This window comes from Dendrobates tinctorius, unplaced genomic scaffold, assembly GCF_039654945.1.
Source record: "Dendrobates tinctorius isolate UK_male_01 unplaced genomic scaffold, ASM3965494v1 ptg000019l, whole genome shotgun sequence".
In the NCBI taxonomy this organism is placed as follows: domain Eukaryota; kingdom Metazoa; phylum Chordata; class Amphibia; order Anura; family Dendrobatidae; genus Dendrobates; species Dendrobates tinctorius.
The window spans coordinates 13,225,087-13,246,109 of record NW_027361687.1 but is presented as its reverse complement, the minus strand read 5'-3'; positions in this window follow the sequence as shown (position 1 = coordinate 13,246,109).

The window sequence follows — 21,023 nt, the reverse complement described above, 5'->3', positions numbered from 1 at the left end:
TTATGACATCATCCAATGATATGACATCATCAAATCATTATGACATCAACAAAATGATTATGACATCAACAAAATGATTATGACATCAACAAAATGATTATGACATCAACAAAATGATTATGACATCATCCAATGATTATGACATCAAATGATTATGACATCATCAAATGATTATGACATCAACAAAATGATTATGACATCATCCAATGATTATGACATCATCCAATGACTATGACATCATCAAATCATTATGATATCAACAAAATGATTATGACATCAACAAAATGATTATGACATCATCAAATGATTATGACATCAACAAAATGATTATGACATCATCAAATGACTATGACATCAACAAAATGATTATGACATCATCAAATGATTATGACATCATCCAATGATTATGACATCAAATGATTATGACATCATCAAATGATTATGACATCAACAAAATGATAATGACATCATCCAATGATTATGACATGAAATGATTATGACATCATCAAATGATTATGACAGCAACAAAATGATTATGGCATCATCAAATGATTATGACATCAACAAAATGATTATGACATCATCCAATTATTATGACATCAACAAAATGATTATGACATCATCAAATGATTATGACATCAACAAAATGATTATGACATCATCTAATGATTATGACATCATCTAATGATTATGACATCAACAAAATGATTATGACATCATCCAATGATTATGACATCTAATGATTAAGACATCATCAAATGATTATGACATCAACAAAATGATTATGACATCATCCAATGATTATGACATCAAATGATTATGACATCATCAAATGATTATGACATCAACAAAATGATTATGACATCATCTAATGATTATGACATCATCAAATGATTATGACATCAACAAAATGGTTATGACATCATCCAATGATTATGACATCAAATGATTATGACATCATCTAATGATTATGACATCATCAAATGATTATGACATCAACAAAATGATTATGACATCATCCAATGATTATGACATCAACAAATGATTATGACATCAACAAAATGATTATGACATCATCCAATGATTATGACATCAACAAAATGATTATGGCATCATCAAATGATTATGACATCAACAAAATGATTATGGCATCATCAAATGATTATGACATCAACAAAATGATTATGACATCATCAAATGATTATGACATCATCCAATGATTATCACATCAAATGATTATGACATCAACAAAATTATTATGACATCATCCAATGATTATGACATCATCCAAAGATTATGACATCATCAAATCATTATGACATCAACAAAATGATTGACATCATCAAATGATTATGACATCAACAAAATGATTATGACATCATCCAATGATTATGACATCAACAAAATGATTATGACATCATCAAATCATTATGACATCAACAAAATGATTATGACATCAACAAAATGATTATGGCATCATCAAATGATTATGACTTCAACAAAATAATTATGACATTATCAAATGATTATGACATCAACAAAATGATTATGACATCAAAAAAATGATTATGGCATCATCAAATGATTATGACATCAACAAAATCATAATGACATCTTCAAATGATTATGACATCAACAAAATGATTATTACATCATCCAATGATTATGACATCAAATCATTATGACATCATCAAATCATTATGACATCAACAAAATGATTATGACATCAACAAAATGATTATGACATCATAAAATGATTATGACATCAACAAAATGATTATGACATCATCAAATGATTATGACATCAACAAAATGATTATGACATCATCCAATGATTTTGACATCATCAAATCATTATGACATCAACAAAATGATTATGACATCAACAAAATGATTATGACATCATCAAATGATTATGACATCAAATGATTATGACATCATCAAATGATTATGTCATCAACAAAATGATTATGACATCATCTAATGATTATGACATCATCAAATGATTATGACATCAACAAAATGATTATGACATCATCCAATGATTATGACATCATCAAATGATTATGACATCAACAAAATGATTATGACATCATCAAATGATTATGACATCAAAAAAATGATTATGACATCAACAAAATGATTATGACATCATCTAATGATTATGACATTATCAAATGATTATGACATCAACAAAATGATTATGACATCATCCGATGATTATGACATCAAATGATTATGACATCATCAAAATGATTATGACATCATCTAATGATTATGACATCATCAAATGATTATGACATCAACAAAATGATTATGACATCATCAAATGATTATGACATCAACAAAATGATTATGACATCATCCAATGATTATGACATCAAATGATTATGACATCAACAAAATGATTATGACATCATCCAATGATTATGACATCAAATGTTTATGACATCATCAAATGATTATGACATCAACAAAATGATTATGACATCATCCAATGATTATGACATCAAATGATTATGACATCATCAAATCATTATGACATCAACAAAATGATTATGACATCATCTAATGATTATGACATCATCAAATCATTATGACATCAACAAAATGATTATGACATCATCCAATGATTATGACATCAAATGATTATGACATCATCAAATGATTATGACATCAAAAAAATAATTATGACATCAACAAAATGATTATGACATCATAAAATGATTATGACATCAACAAAATGATTATGGCATCATCAAATGATTATGACATCATCAAATGATTATGACATCAACAAAATGATTATGACATCATCTAATGATTATGACATCATCAAATGATTATGACATCAACAAAATGATTATGACATCATCCAATGATTATGACATCAAATGATTATGACATCAACAAAATGATTATGACATCATCCAATGATTATGACATCAAATGTTTATGACATCATCAAATGATTATGACATCAACAAAATGATTATGACATCATCCAATGATTATGACATCAACAAAATGATTATGGCATCATCAAATGATTATGACATCAACAAAATTATTATGACATCATCCAATGATTATGACATCATCCAATGTTTATGACATCATCAAATCATTATGACATCAACAAAATGATTATGACATCATCAAATGATTATGACATCAACAAAATATTTATGACATCATCAAATGATTATGACATCAACAAAATGATTATGACATCATCAAATGATTATGACATCATCCAATGATTATGACATCAAATGATTATGACATCATCAAATGATTATGACATCAACAAAATGATTATGACATCATCCAATGATTATGACATCATCCAATGATTATGACATCATCAAATCATTATGACATCAACAAAATGATTATGACATCAACAAAATGATTATGACATCATCAGATGATTATGACATCAACAAAATGATTATGACATCATCCAATGATTATGACATCAAATGATTTTGACATCATCAAATGATTATGACATCAACAAAATGATTATGACATCATCCAATGATTATGACATCAACAAATCATTATGACATCAACAAAATGATTATGGCATCAACAAAATGATTAAGACATCATCAAATGATTATGACATCAACAAAATGATTATGACATCATCAAATGATTATGACATCATCAAATGATTATGACATCAACAAAATGATTATGACATCAACAAAATGATTATGACATCATCCAATGATTATGACATCAAATGATTATGACATCATCAAATGATTATGACATCAACAAAATGATTATGGCATCATCAAATGATTATGACATAAACAAAATGATTATGACATCATCCAATGATATGACATCATCAAATCATTATGACATCAACAAAATGATTATGACATCAACAAAATGATTATGACATCAACAAAATGATTATGACATCATCCAATGATTATGACATCAAATGATTATGACATCATCAAATGATTATGACATCAACAAAATGATTATGACATCATCCAATGATTATGACATCATCCAATGACTATGACATCATCAAATCATTATGATATCAACAAAATGATTATGACATCAACAAAATGATTATGACATCATCAAATGATTATGACATCAACAAAATGATTATGACATCATCAAATGATTATGACATCAACAAAATGATTATGACATCATCAAATGATTATGACATCATCCAATGATTATGACATCAAATGATTATGACATCATCAAATGATTATGACATCAACAAAATGATAATGACATCATCCAATGATTATGACATGAAATGATTATGACATCATCAAATGATTATGACAGCAACAAAATGATTATGGCATCATCAAATGATTATGACATCAACAAAATGATTATGACATCATCCAATGATTATGACATCAACAAAATGATTATGACATCATCAAATGATTATGACATCAACAAAATGATTATGACATCATCTAATGATTATGACATCATCTAATGATTATGACATCAACAAAATGATTATGACATCATCCAATGATTATGACATCTAATGATTATGACATCATCAAATGATTATGACATCAACAAAATGATTATGACATCATCCAATGATTATGACATCAAATGATTATGACATCATCAAATGATTATGACATCAACAAAATGATTATGACATCATCTAATGATTATGACATCATCAAATGATTATGACATCAACAAAATGGTTATGACATCATCCAATGATTATGACATCAAATGATTATGACATCATCTAATGATTATGACATCATCAAATGATTATGACATCAACAAAATGATTATGACATCAAATGATTATGACATCATCTAATGATTATGACATCATCAAATGATTATGACATCAACAAAATGATTATGACATCATCCAATGATTATGACATCAACAAATGATTATGACATCAACAAAATGATTATGACATCATCCAATGATTATGACATCAACAAAATGATTATGGCATCATCAAATGATTATGACATCAACAAAATGATTATGGCATCATCAAATGATTATGACATCAACAAAATGATTATGACATCATCAAATGATTATGACATCATCCAATGATTATCACATCAAATGATTATGACATCAACAAAATTATTATGACATCATCCAATGATGATGACATCATCCAAAGATTATGACATCATCAAATCATTATGACATCAACAAAATGATTGACATCATCAAATGATTATGACATCAACAAAATGATTATGACATCATCCAATGATTATGACATCAACAAAATGATTATGACATCATCAAATCATTATGACATCAACAAAATGATTATGACATCAACAAAATGATTATGGCATCATCAAATGATTATGACATCAACAAAATCATTATGACATCATCAAATGATTATGACATCAACAAAATAATTATGACATCATCCAATGATTATGACATCAAATGATTATGACATCATCAAATCATTATGACATCAACAAAATGATTATGACATCAACAAAATGATTATGACATCATAAAATGATTATGACATCAACAAAATGATTATGGCATCATCAAATGATTATGACTAGTGTTGAGCATTCCGATACCGCAAGTATCGGGTATCGGCCGATATTAGCGGTATCGGAATTCCGATACTTAACTCCGATACTTTTGTCATATCGGATTCCGGAATCGGAATCGGAATATGAAGTTCCCATCATGCTATGAGCCTGCTTGCTTTGATTAAGCCAATGGGAATCCTCCGAAGTGTGGGCACATCCTGTTAGGCATGTAGGCATGTTAACTATTGGCATGGCTGTGATTGGCTGCCGAAATGATGTCATGATGCACTAAAAAAGCCACCGCAGCCGCCATTTCTGGTCACTCTGCTGTGAATTCAGTTAGGGACAGGCTGCTGTAGAAGACTGTGAGGGACAGTTAGAAATAGCGATTCCACCAAACATCTAGTGCTTTACCCAGGCTACATAAACCACCACTGTAGCCTTCTTTGCCCTAGCAGCAGTGTTCACAGCTGTCTGCAAGGGCTGTGTGAGTGCAGCTCATGCTGTGGAGTGGGTCCTGCAGCCACGTCAGGCTGTAGGCCACCCAGTGTGATCACTGCTGCCTCATACATCTTTTATTTTTTGAGCTGCATTTTTTACATAATTTCAATCTAGTGTGCTTCCATCCGTATCCATATACGTTGGTTGCAAACACTAGTAGTAGACAGCGGAGCCTTTCTGCAGCCTTTCAGTGCTAGTGTCCACTTTGCTGCACTGTTCACGGCTGTCTGAGAGGTCTCTGACTGTGTGTGAGTGCAGCTCACGCTGAGTAGTGTGTCCTGCAGCTACGTCTGGCTGTAGGACGCTCAGCGTGCGTCAGTGCCTCACACATATTTTTATTTGAGTGCAGCTCATTTTTTCTTCTATTAGTGTGCATCCATCCGTCTCCATCTACGGTGGTTGCAAACACTATAAAGGAGTACACAGCAGAGCCTTTCTGCAGCCTGTCAGTGCCAGTGCCCACTTAGCTGCACTGTTGACGGCTGTCTGAGAGGCCTCTGACTGTGTGTGAGTGCAGCTCACGCTGAGTAGAGTGTCCTGCAGCTACGTCTGGTTGTAGGACGCTCAACGTGCGTCACTGCCTCACACATATTTGTCTTTGAGTGCAGCTCATTTTTTCTTCTCCTATTAGTGTGCATCCATCCGTATCCATCAACATTGGTTGGTTGCAAACACTATATAGGAGTAGATAGAGGAGCCTTTTTTTCTGGCTTGTGCCCTGCCGGCGCAGCCAGATTAGTATTACCCAATTTTTTGGGAGCCTCATCTTTTGCATTGTAGGTTACCTGCCTGCATTGTAATAGCTCCAAAAAGTTGGTGATACTATCAGTTTCAATTCTTTGTTCACATACTTTGAGTTTGTTTCCAACAAAGAAACCACAAAAAAAGTTCACCAAACACTACATTTTGAACTTGTGTAGGCCACATCAGCTCCTATTAAAGTCTAGTCCACACACACACACACTTCATAAAATTAGTGTTTCTTGTACCTGTAACCAGCTGTTCAGGAATAAGCACACTAAGGCCCCCCTTTGTACTTTTTTGCCTATCTTAAGCAGTCTTGCAAGATGAAGAAGGCAGGGAGTAAGGCGCGTGGGCGTGGGCGTGGGCGTGGAGTTTCAGCAGGGAGAGGACGTGGGGATTCTGCAGGGAGAGGATGTGGGGATTCTACAGGTAGAGGACGTGGGGATTCTGGGCCTGCTGCGGGCACCAGTGGATCAGCATCCCCCAGTTTTAGCAGGCAACAGTCCTTTATGCGCAGCTTTGTAGGACCTCAACGTACCCCACTGCTGCGGGAGGAACAAATTGAAGCCGTTGTCGGATGGATGGCAGCTAACGCATCGACTTCAATTACTTCCGCATCCTCTCAGGGTCAGAGCACCGAAGAGCAACCATCTGTCTCTTCACCACCTGCCAAAGTGCCCAGGCAGTCAGAGAGACATGGACAGGAGCCATCACAGTCTCTACTTCTGTTCTCGGAATCTGTTGGCTTGGAAAGAGGGGGCCAGCCAAGCAGCATTCCTGAATGTGAAGAAGAGGGAGTATGCAGTGATGCGTAACTTCTTTGTCCCTCTGAATCTGAAGAGGCGAGTGGGCCAGTGCCTATGGTCAGCACACCTCAGTACGCATCAGATGATGACGAGACTCAGTTGCCACTTTCTGGTGCGTACGGTGCTGGCGAGACAACCCCGGAGAAGCAGCTGTTTGAAGAGGGGAGGGAAGATGATGAGGTCCTTGACCCATCATGGCGTGAGCAACAGGAAGGTGGTGGGAGCAGCTCTGAGGAAGAGATTCCCCTACCGGCCAAAACAGGAGGCAGAGGGAGGGGGAAGACTTGGTTGCCTGTACCCTCCACTTCGGCACCCGTTAGGAGCATTCCTCCTTCCAAAGGCAAACCGGGCGCTCACAAGAGTTGCAGTGCGTGGTCCTTTTTTGACACAGTTGCAGATGACATTTGCTTTGTCAAATGCAAGCTGTGTCATCAGAGAGTCAAAAGAGGGAGAAATGTCAGCAACCTCAATACCACAAATATGTGGAAACATGTGCGCACCAAGCACGAGTTGGAGTTGCAGAGACACCCTGAAGACGTAGGCCAACGTACAGCACCACCTACCACCTCTTCAGTTCGTGTTGGGCCCTCTTCCTCCAGCTCACACACTGCTGGTTCGGCTTCCTCACAGGATCGCCAAGGAAGAACCTCTGCCACTGTTGTCCGGAGACCCTGTCAGATTCCACCCATAGCAGCACGTTCCCATCCATCACAGCCATCGGTAGCACAGGCATGGGATAAAAGGCGCCCTTACTCGGCAAACCATCCCCGAGCACAGTCTCTGAATGCTGGCATTGCCAAACTTCTGGCAGTTGAAATGCTGTCATTCAGGCTGGTGGACACTGACACCTTCCGGGACTTAATGGCATTGGCAGTCCCCCAATACAACGTGCCCAGCCGCTTTTATTTCAGCAGGCGAGCCGTCCCTGCCCTGCAGAAACATGTTGAGGGCAAAATAAAACATGCGCTACTAAACGCCGTTAGTAGCAAGGTCCACCTGACCACCGATGCGTGGACCAGTAACCATGGACAGGGACGATACCTTTCCCTCACTGCCCACTGGGTCAATGTTGTGGAGCCGGGTACGGATCTGGAGAGTGGAGCTGTACGTGTTCTTCCAACGCCACGGATTGCAGGACTCCAGTCTGTACACATAGACTCCTCCTCCTACTCAAGTTCCTCAGAAACAGCAGAGCAGGAGCCTGTTACGACCGATATGAGCACAGCCGTGGCCAAACGTCAACAGGCTGTACTCAAATTAATTTCTTTGGGGAATCGAAGCCACACAGAGCAGGAGCTCTGGAATGCTATCAAGCTGGAGAGCGATGTGTGGTTTGGGCCAGCGAATCTCCAGCCGGGCTTGGTAGTGTGTGACAATGGCCGAAATCTGGTGGCAGCTCTTGGCCTAGGCAACCTCACACACATCCCATGTCTGGCACATGTTCTTAACTTGGTCGTGCAGAGCTTTCTGAGGGACTATCCGGATCTTGCTGCACTGTTGCACAAGGTCCGCATAGAGTGCGCTCACTTGCGACGTTCCAGCACGGCAAGATCGCGCCTCGCTGCTCTGCAGCGACGATTTGGCATTCCGGAACATCGCATCATATGTGACCTACCCACCCGGTGGAATTCAACGTTACATATGTTGGAGCGGTTGTGTGAGCAGCAGGCAGCAGTCATGGAGTACCAGCTGCATCAGGCGCAAACAAGTCGCACTGTGCGCCGTTCACACTTCAGCACCATTGAGTGGGCCTCTATGAAGGACATATGCCTCGTTTTGCGTGCCTTCGATGAATCCACGCGGATGGCGAGTGCAGATGATGCACTAGTCAGCATGACTGTCCCCCTTATCTGCCTGCTTCAACAAACACTGCAAGCACTAAGGGATGAGGTTTCAGAAGAGGTGGAGGATGAGGAGTCCCAAATGCCATCTGCTTCTGGACAGTCTGCGCTACGTGTTTCCTCACAAAGGCCTAGGCAGGGGACACTTTGTGAGGAGGATGAGGAGGAGTCGATGGAGGAGGAAGACATCTCTCCAGAGGAGGGAGGTACACAAACCTCTACTCAGTATGTACAGCGAGGGTGGGGTGATGCAGAGCAGGCCGAGGTCACGCCTCAAACAGGGGACAGCGGTTCTTTGGCAGTTGGGAGTCTGCAGCACATGGTTGATTTCATGCTGCAGTGCCTGAGAAACGACCGCCGCATCGCCCACATTCTCGTCTCGGCTGATTATTGGGTGTACACCCTCCTAGATCCTCGCTACCGGGACAGCGTACAAAGGCTCATACCAACGTTGAACCGGGAGCGTAAAATGCGGGAGTACGAAGAGTCACTGGTGCAGTCCATAATGTTTTCCATTCCACCCGACAGCATTGTTGCTAGTGCTTTACAAAGCAGCTCTGTGCGTCGAGGCAGTGGAGGAAACTCTGCACAAAGAGGGAGCAGAGGCAGCGCCGCAGCACAAGGCAAGACCACTATGGCCCAAATGTGGCAAAGTTTTGTGTGTCCACCACAATTGTCTACACCATCAGCGACGCCTCGAGTCAGCAGGAGGCAACGCTTCCGTCAGATGGTGTCAGACTACATGTCTTGCCCTGTCGCTGTACTCCCAGATGGCTCTTCCCCCTTCAAGTTTTGGGTCTCTAAGCTGGATACATGGCCAGAGCTTAGCCAGTATGCATTGGAGGTGCTGGCTTGCCCTGCTGCCAGTGTATTATCGGAACGTGTCTTTAGTGCCGCAGGTGGTGTACTAACAGACCGTCGCACGCGACTATCTTCCGATAATGTTGACCGGCTGACTTTTCTGAAAATGAACAAGGCCTGGATCTCCAAAGACTTTGCCATTCCTCTTACAGACTAAATTAGTGGTTGGCAACTGTATCCAGGTCTGCTGGTGTGTTCATTTTTCTACCACCTGAACTATAATCCCTTTGCTTCAACACAGCCAGTTGTCGCTCAGATGTGTCGTCTGCACAGAGAAACACACTAGCTCCTGTGTTAGTGGGGTTCAGTAATGCCAGCTGATCCCCTGCTGTGTGGACGGCAAAGTCACCAGCTCCATCAACATTCAAACCACTACTGATTTTTAACCGTGCCCAACTTAGGTCTCTGGCTCCACTGTCTCTACTATTTCCCCTGACCTCCAACCCCGCCATCTACATCTCTGAAGTGGCGTCAGCACAATCTACACTTGTTCCTGTGTTCCTGTGGCTCAGTCCCATCAGTTTATCCCCTGATGTGTGTCCGGCAAGGTCTCCTGCTCTGTCCACATTACCATAACCAGTAGTGGGAATGAGGACAGAGCTGGCGAACTTGCCGGACAAACATCAGGGGATCAACTGACGGGACTGAGCACCAGTAACACAGGAACAAGTGTAGATTGTGCTGACGCCACTTCAGAGATGTAGCTGGCGGGGTTGGAGGCCAGGGTAAATAGTAGAGACAGTGGAGCCAGAGGCCTAAATGGAGCATGGTTAGAATCAGTAGTAGTCCACAACCTCCATAAAAACCGCTGCCCATTGGCCTCTGCATGCGGCATGCGTAATCCTGGGCTCCAACAGCGTCAGTTGGTGTTCAGAAGTGTCGTCTCCACAGAGCCAAACACCTTCGTTAGAGTGTTAGTGGGGTTCAGCACTGCCAGCTGTTCTCCTGCTGTGGAGATGGCAAGTCTCCTGCTGCCTTCACCTGCCAAAATCCAGTAGGCCCCAGCCTGCTCCTCGCCTAATCCTGGGCTCCAACAGCGTCAGTTGGTGTTCAGAAGTGTTGTCTCCACAGAGCCAAACACCTTCGTTAGAGTGTTAGTGGGGTTCAGCACTGCCAGCTGTTCCCCTGCTGTGGAGATGGCAAGTCTCCTGCTGCCTTCACCTGCCAAAATCCAGTAGGCCACAGCCTGCTCCTCGCCTAATCCTGGGCTCCAACAGCGTCAGTTGGTGTTCAGAAGTGTCGTCTCCACAGAGCCAAACACCTTCGTTAGAGTGTTAGTGGGGTTCAGCACTGCCAGCTGTTCCCCTGCTGTGGAGATGGCAAGTCTCCTGCTGCCTTCACCTGCCAAAATCCAGTAGGCCCCAGCCTGCTCCTCGCCTAATCCTGGGCTCCAACAGCGTCAGTTGGTGTTCAGAAGTGTCGTCTCCACAGAGCCAAACACCTTCGTTAGAGTGTTAGTGGGGTTCAGCACTGCCAGCTGTTCCCCTGCTGTGGAGATGGCAAGTTTCCTGCTGCCTTCACGTGTCAAAATCCAGTAGGCCACAGCCTGCTCCTCGCCTAATCCTGGGCTCCAACAGCGTCAGTTGGTGTTCAGAAGTGTCGTCTCCACAGAGCCAAACACATTCGTTCAAGTGTTAGTGGGGTTCATAATTGCCAGCTGATCCCCTGCTGTGGAGGTGGCAGTCTCTCCTGCTGTCTCCGCATTACAAAGACAGTAGGCCTCTGCCTACACCCTCCTATTTCCTGGGCTTCAACACAGCCAGTTGTAGTTCGGAAGTGCCGTCCACACGGAAAGAGATACTTGCTCCCGTGTCTCAGTGGGGTTCAGTAACGTCAGCTGATCCCCTGCTGTGTGGATGGCAGTCTCTCCTGCTGTCACCTCAATCAAAAGACAGTAGGCCTCTGCCTACACCCTCCTATTTCCTGGGCTTCAACACAGCCAGTTGTAGTTCGGAAGTGCCGTCCACACGGAAAGAGATACTTGCTCCCGTGTCTCAGTGGGGTTCAGTAACGTCAGCTGATCCCCTGCTGTGTGGATGGCAGTCTCTCCTGCTGTCACCTCAATCAAAATACAGTAGGCCTCTGCCTACACCCTCCTATTTCCTGGGCTTCAACACAGCCAGTTGTAGTTCGGAAGTGCCGTCCACACGGAAAGAGATACTTGCTCCCGTGTCTCAGTGGGGTTCAGTAACGTCAGCTGATCCCCTGCTGTGTGGATGGCAGTCTCTCCTGCTGTCACCTCAATCAAAATACAGTAGGCCTCTGTCTACACCCTCCTATTTCCTGGGCTTCAACACAGCCAGTTGTAGTTCGGAAGTGCCGTCCACACGGAAAGAGATACTTGCTCCCGTGTCTCAGTGGGGTTCAGTAATGTCAGCTGATCCCCTGCTGTGTGGATGGCAGTCTCTCCTGCTGTAAACTCATTCAAAATACAGTAGGCCTCTGCCTACACCCTCCTATTTCCTGGGCTTCAACACAGCCAGTTGTAGTTCGGAAGTGCCGTCCACACGGAAAGAGATACTTGCTCCCGTGTCTCAGTGGGGTTCAGTAACGTCAGCTGATCCCCTGCTGTGTGGATGGCAGTCTCTCCTGCTGTCACCTCAATCAAAATACAGTAGGCCTCTGCCTACACCCTCCTATTTCCTGGGCTTCAACACAGCCAGTTGTAGTTCGGAAGTGCCGTCCACACGGAAAGAGATACTTGCTCCCGTGTCTCAGTGGGGTTCAGTAACGTCAGCTGATCCCCTGCTGTGTGGATGGCAGTCTCTCCTGCTGTAAACTCATTCAAAATACAGTAGGCCTCTGCCTACACCCTCCTATTTCCTGGGCTTCAACACAGCCAGTTGTAGTTCGGAAGTGCCGTCCACCCGGAAAGAGATACTTGCTCCCGTGTCTCAGTGGGGTTCAGTAACGTCAGCTGATCCCCTGCTGTGTGGATGGCAGTCTCTCCTGCTGTCACCTCAATCAAAATACAGTAGGCCTCTGCCTACACCCTCCTATTTCCTGGGCTTCAACACAGCCAGTTGTAGTTCGGAAGTGCCGTCCACACGGAAAGAGATACTTGCTCTCGTGTCTCAGTGGGGTTCAGTAACGTCAGCTGATCCCCTGCTGTGTGGATGGCAGTCTCTCCTGCTGTAAACTCATGCAAAATACAGTAGGCCTCTGCCTACACCCTCCTATTTCCTGGGCTTCAACACAGCCAGTTGTAGTTCGGAAGTGCCGTCCACACGGAAAGAGATACTTGCTCCAGTGTCTAAGTGGGGTTCAGTAACGTCAGCTGATCCCCTGCTGTGTGGATGGCAGTCTCTCCTGCTGTAAACTCATTCAAAATACAGTAGGCCTCTGCCTACACCCTCCTATTTCCTGGGCTTCAACACAGCCAGTTGTAGTTCGGAAGTGCCGTCCACACGGAAAGAGATACTTGCTCCCGTGTCTCAGTGGGGTTCAGTAACGTCAGCTGATCCCCTGCTGTGTGGATGGCAGTCTCTCCTGCTGTCACCTCAATCAAAATACAGTAGGCCTCTGCCTACACCCTCCTATTTCCTGGGCTTCAACACAGCCAGTTGTAGTTCGGAAGTGCCGTCAACACGGAAAGAGATACTTGCTCCCGTGTCTCAGTGGGGTTCAGTAATGTCAGCTGATCCCCTGCTGTGTGGATGGCAGTCTCTCCTGCTGTAAACTCATTCAAAATACAGTAGGCCTCTGCCTACACCCTCCTATTTCCTGGGCTTCAACACAGCCAGTTGTAGTTCGGAAGTGCCGTCCACACGGAAAGACATACTTGCTCCCGTGTCTCAGTGGGGTTCAGTAACGTCAGCTGATCCCCTGCTGTGTGGATGGCAGTCTCTCCTGCTGTCACCTCAATCAAAATACAGTAGGCCTCTGCCTACACCCTCCTATTTCCTGGGCTTCAACACAGCCAGTTGTAGTTCGGAAGTGCCGTCCACACGGAAAGAGATACTTGCTCCCGTGTCTCAGTGGGGTTCAGTAACGTCAGCTGATCCCCTGCTGTGTGGATGGCAGTCTCTCCTGCAGTAAACTCATTCAAAATACAGTAGGCCTCTGCCTACACCCTCCTATTTCCTGGGCTTCAACACAGCCAGTTGTAGTTCGGAAGTGCCGTCCACACGGAAAGAGATACTTGCTCCCGTGTCTCAGTGGGGTTCAGTAACGTCAGCTGATCCCCTGCTGTGTGGATGGCAGTCTCTCCTGCTGTCACCTCAATCAAAATACAGTAGGCCTCTTCCTACACCCTCCTATTTCCTGGGCTTCAACACAGCCAGTTGTAGTTCGGAAGTGCCGTCCACACGGAAAGAGATAATTGCTCCCGTGTCTCAGTGGGGTTCAGTAACGTCAGCTGATCCCCTGCTGTGTGGATGGCAGTCTCTCCTGCTGTCACCTCAATCAAAAGACAGTAGGCCTCTGCCTACACCCTCCTATTTCCTGGGCTTCAACACAGCCAGTTGTAGTTCGGAAGTGCCGTCCACACGGAAAGAGATACTTGCTCCCGTGTCTCAGTGGGGTTCAGTAACGTCAGCTGATCCCCTGCTGTGTGGATGGCAGTCTCTCCTGCTGTAAACTCATTCAAAATACAGTAGGCCTCTGCCTACACCCTCCTATTTCCTGGGCTTCAACACAGCCAGTTGTAGTTCGGAAGTGCCGTCCACACGGAAAGAGATACTTGCTCCCGTGTCTCAGTGGAGTTCAGTAACGTCAGCTGATCCCCTGCTGTGTGGATGGCAGTCTCTCCTGCTGTAAACTCATTCAAAATACAGTAGGCCTCTGCCTACACCCTCCTATTTCCTGGGCTTCAACACAGCCAGTTGTAGTTCGGAAGTGCCGTCCACACGGAAAGAGATACTTGCTCCCGTGTCTCAGTGGGGTTCAGTAACGTCAGCTGATCCCCTGCTGTGTGGATGGCAGTCTCTCCTGCTGTCACATCAATCAAAATACAGTAGGCCTCTGCCTACACCCTCCTATTTCCTGGGCTTCAACACAGCCAGTTGTAATTCGGAAGTGCCGTCCACACGGAAAGAGATACTTGCTCCCGTGTCTCAGTGGGGTTCAGTAATGTCAGCTGATCCCCTGCTGTGTGGATGGCAAAGTCTCCTGCTGCCTACACAGTCGTACCACTATTGATTTTTAACCGTGCTCCAATTAGGCCTGTGGCTCCACTGTCTCTCGTATTTCCCCTGTCCTCCAACCCTGCCAGTTACAGCTCCGAAGTGGCGTCTGCACAATCCACACTTGTTCCTGTGTTACAGGTGTTCAGTCCGGTCAGTTAATCCCCTGATGTGTGTCCGGCAATGTCACCTGCTCTGTCCACATTCCCATTATGGGAATGTGGACAGAGCAGGCGACATTGCCGGACACACATCAGGGGATTAACTGACCGGACTGAACACCTGTAACACAGGAACAAGTGTGGATTGTGCAGACGCCACTTCGGAGCTGTAACTGGCGGGGTTGGAGGACAGGGGAAATACGAAAATCAGTGAAGCCACAGGCCTAAGTGGAGCTTGGTTCAAATTAGTAGACTAAAACCGATCTTAAAATTTCTTCAATGCAGCCTAAGCCTGCTCCGTGCTTGTCCCTGGGCTTCAACACAGCCAGTTGTTGCTCGGAAGTGCCGTCTTCACAGAGTAAAACACTAGCTCCTGTGTTTGTGGGGTTCAGTAACGTCAGCTGTTCCCCTGCTGTTTTGATGGCAATCTGTCCTGCTGCCTCCCAATTGACAGCACATCAGGCCTCAGCCTGCTAAGTGCTTGTCCTGGGCTCCAACATCGCCAGTTGCTGCTCATAACTGACTTTGGCACGGGTACTCCCTCCTGCCCAGCTTGGTTCCAGCCCTGCCTGCTGTTTCCGGGAAGTGTCAATGTCAGTTTGCCACCCCAAGTTGCCATGTCGTGTTGCGGTTGGGTTAGCCGAGGCTAGGGTGCCAGCAGTTTAGGTGCTTCCTATGTGGACTGCGGGTTCTGGTAAGAAAGGTTTGTTCCATAGTGCCAGTAGGACAAGCACCCCCTGTAGGACTGTGTGATTCGGTAACTGCGGCCAGCTTGCGGCATGCCAACTTTGCTTTTCAGGGGTAACTTCTGATACCCCTCCGGGTTCCAGCACCGTCAGCTGGTTCTCATCAGAGCCTTTGGCCTAGGTGCCTCCATCTCGGTATCCGAGTTCCGGCAACGTCTGCTGGTCCTTGGTAGTGCTTTTTAGCACAGGTACCTCCTGCTTAGTAACCGGGTTCCAGCACCGTCAGCTGGTCCTCGGTTGTGCCATTGGCTCTTATTCCTTCTGCTGCCCCTCCGGGTGCCATCACTGTCAGCTGGTCCTCGCTATTTCCATTTGCTCTTGCAGCTTATGCTACCCCTCCGGGTTCCAGCACCGTCAGCTGGTTCTCGTCAGAGCCTTTGGCCTAGGTGCCTCCATCTCGGTATCCGAGTTCCGGCAACGTCTGCTGGTCCTTGGTAGTGCTTTGTAGCACAGGTACCTCCTGCTTAGTAACCGGGTTCCAGCACCGTCAGCTGGTCCTCGGTAGTGCCATTGGCTCTTGTTCCTTCTGCTGCCCCTCCGGGTGCCAGTACCGTCAGCTGGTTCAAGAGGACAAAGAACAGGAAGACAACCACCAAGATGCAGAACAACAAGAGAGAGAAGACAAAGAAGCATAAAAAAAACAAAGCAGAAGCACATTAAGCATAAGACTAATACTCTGAGCAAATGATATTATCTTATTTATAAGCAGAAGAAGACTAAGCAGTGTATGGGGGTGAGTCCGTTCCTCCTCGTGGTGCCCCTGGAAAAGGCCTGCTGCTGCAGGCCAAACTGAACGCGGACAAATCCTGTTGTAAATCTTTTGTGACAGGCAGAACGGAAGGTGTAAACTTCTAACTTTTCTAGATAACAACTACAGGAATGCCTGACACAAACAAGAATATGATGAAGAAGAATAGGAAGAAGATGAATAAGCTGAATATGTAGAATAATAATTGTTGAATAAGAAGAATATGAAGAATGTAAGAAAAGGAAGAAGAAGAAGAAGAAGAAGAAGAAGTAGAATGTAAAAAAAGGAAGTAGAAGAAGAAGAAGAATGTAAAAAAAGGAATAAGAAGAAGAATGTAAAAAAAGGAAGTAGAAGAAGAAGAAGAAGAATGTAAAAAAAGGAAGTAGAAGAAGAAGAAGAAGAATGTAAAAAAAGGAAGTAGAAGAAGAAGACATACATGTCTGGCAAAATATAAATGAGGCTAACATAGTCAATATCTTTGTAACTCCTAACATCTTTAAAAAAAAAAGTTTAATTCCTGCTATTCCATTTGATTGGGCTAAACCTCTATGGCTTTAATGTCTCCTCCACCTCCCACAATACATTCTACATTATTCTTAGTTGTTTTTCTTCATGTAGAATTAACCTACAAGGAAAGAAAGGTTTTTTTTTAATTCCGATATTTTGGCCCCATTGACTTGCATTGGTTCCCGGTATCGGAATCGGCGATACCGATACTTTTTTTAAAGATCGGCCGATCCATTCCGATCCGATATTTTCAAGTATCGGCTGGTATCGCTCAACTCTAATTATGACATCAACAAAATGATTATGACATCATCCAATGATTTTGACATCATCAAATCATTATGACATCAACAAAATGATTATGACATCAACAAAATGATTATGACATCATCAAATGATTATGACATCATCAAATGATTATGACATCATCAAATCATTATGACATCATCAAATGATTATGACATCAACAAAATTATTATGACATCATCTAATGATTATGACATCATCAAATGATTATGACATCAACAAAATGATTATGACATCATCCAATGATTATGACATCATCCAATGATTATGACATCATCAAATCATTATGACATCAACAAAATGATTATGACATCATCAAATCATTATGACATCAACAAAATGATTATGACATCATCCAATGATTTTGACATCATCAAATCATTATGACATCAACAAAATGATTATGACATCAACAAAATGATTATGACATCAAATGATTATGACATCATCAAATGATTATGACATCAACAAAATGATTATGACATCATCCAATGATTATGACATCATCCAATGATTATGACATCATCAAATCATTATGACATCAACAAAATGATTGACATCATCAAATGATTATGACATCAACAAAATGATTATGACATCAAATGATTATGACATCATCAAATCATTATGACATAAACAAAATGATTATGACATTAACAAAATGATTATGGCATCATCAAATGATTATGACATCAACAAAATCATTATGACATCATCAAATGATTATGACATCAACAAAATGATTATGACATCATCCAATGATTATGACATCAAATGATTATGACATCATCAAATCATTATGACATCAACAAAATGATTATGACATCAACAAAATGATTATGACATCATAAAATGATTATGACATCAACAAAATGATTATGGCATCATCAAATGATTATGACATCAACAAAATGATTATGACATCATCCAATGATTTTGACATCATCAAATCATTATGACATCAACAAAATGATTATGACATCAACAAAATGATTATGACATCATCAAATGATTATGACATCAAATGATTATGACATCATCAAATGATTATGACATCAACAAAATGATTATGACATCATCTAATGATTATGACATCATCAAATGATTATGACATCAACAAAATGATTATGACATCATCCAATGATTATGACATCAAATGATTATGACATCAACAAAATGATTATGACATCATCCAATGATTATGACATCAAATGTTTATGACAACATCAAATGATTATGACATCAACAAAATGATTATGACATCATCCAATGATTATGACATCAAATGATTATGACATCATCAAATCATTATGACATCAACAAAAAGATTATGACATCATCTAATGATTATGACATCATCAAATGATTATGACATCAACAAAATGATTTTGACATCATCCAATGATTATGACATCAAATGATTATGACATCATCAAATGATTATGACATCAACAAAATGATTATGACATCATCTGATGATTATGACATCAACAAAATGATTATGACATCATCCAATGTTTATGACATCAAATGATTATGACATCATCCAATGATTATGACATCAACAAAATGATTATGGCATCATCAAATGATTATGACATCAACAAAATGATTATGACATCATCCAATGATTATGACATCATCCAATGCTTATGACATCATCAAATCATTATGACATCAACAAAATGATTATGACATCAACAAAATGATTATGACATCATCAAATGATTATGACATCAACAAAATGATTATGACATCATCCAATGATTATGACATCAAATGATTATGACATCATCAAATGATTATGACATCAACAAAATGATTATGACATCATCCAATGATTATGACATCATCAAATCATTATGACATCAACAAAATGATTATGACATCAACAAAATGATTATGACTAGAGTTGAGCGATACCAGCCGATACTTGAAAATATCGGATCGGAATGGATCGGCCGATCTTTAAAAAAAGTATCGGTATCGCCGATTCCGATACCGGGAACCAATGCAAGTCAATGGGGCCAAAATATCGGAATTAAAAAAAACCCTTTCTTTCCTTGTAGGTTAATTCTACATGAAGAAAAACAACTAAGAATAATGTAGAATGTATTGTGGGAGGTGGAGGAGACATTAAAGCCATAGAGGTTTAGCCCAATCAAATGGAATAGCAGGAATTAAACTTTTTTTTTTAAAGATGTTAGGAGTTACAAAGATATTGACTATGTTAGCCTCATTTATATTTTGCCAGACATGTATGTCTTCTTCTTCTACTTCCTTTTTTTACATTCTTCTTCTTCTTCTTCTACTTCCTTTTTTTACATTCTTCTTCTTCTTCTTCTACTTCCTTTTTTTACATTCTTCTTCTTCTTCTTCTACTTCCTTTTTTTACATTCTTCTTCTTATTCCTTTTTTTACATTCTTCTTCTTCTTCTACTTCCTTTTTTTACATTCTTCTTCTTCTTCTTCTACTTCCTTTTTTTACATTCTTCTTCTTCTTCTACTTCCTTTTTTTACATTCTTCTTCTTCTTCTTCTACTTCCTTTTTTTACATTCTTCTTCTTCTTCTTCTACTTCCTTTTTTTACATTCTTCTTCTTATTCCTTTTTTTACATTCTTCTTCTTCTTCTTCTACTTCCTTTTTTTACATTCTTCTTCTTCTTCTTCTTCTTCTTCTTCTTCCTTTTCTTACATTCTTCATATTCTTCTTATTCAACAATTATTATTCTACATATTCAGCTTCTTCATCTTCTTCCTATTCTTCTTCATCATATTCTTGTTTGTGTCAGGCATTCCTGTAGTTGTTATCTAGAAAAGTTAGAAGTTTACACCTTCCGTTCTGCCTGTCACAAAAGATTTACAACAGGATTTGTCCGCGTTCAGTTTGGCCTGCAGAAGCAGGCCTTTTCCAGGGGCACCACGAGGAGGAACGGACTCACCCCCATACACTGCTTAGTCTTCTTCTGCTTATAAATAAGATAATATCATTTGCTCAGAGTATTAGTCTTATGCTTAATGTTCTTCTGCTTTGTTTTTTTTATGCTTCTTTGTCTTCTCTCTCTTGTTGTTCTGCATCTTGGTGGTTGTCTTCCTGTTCTTTGTCCT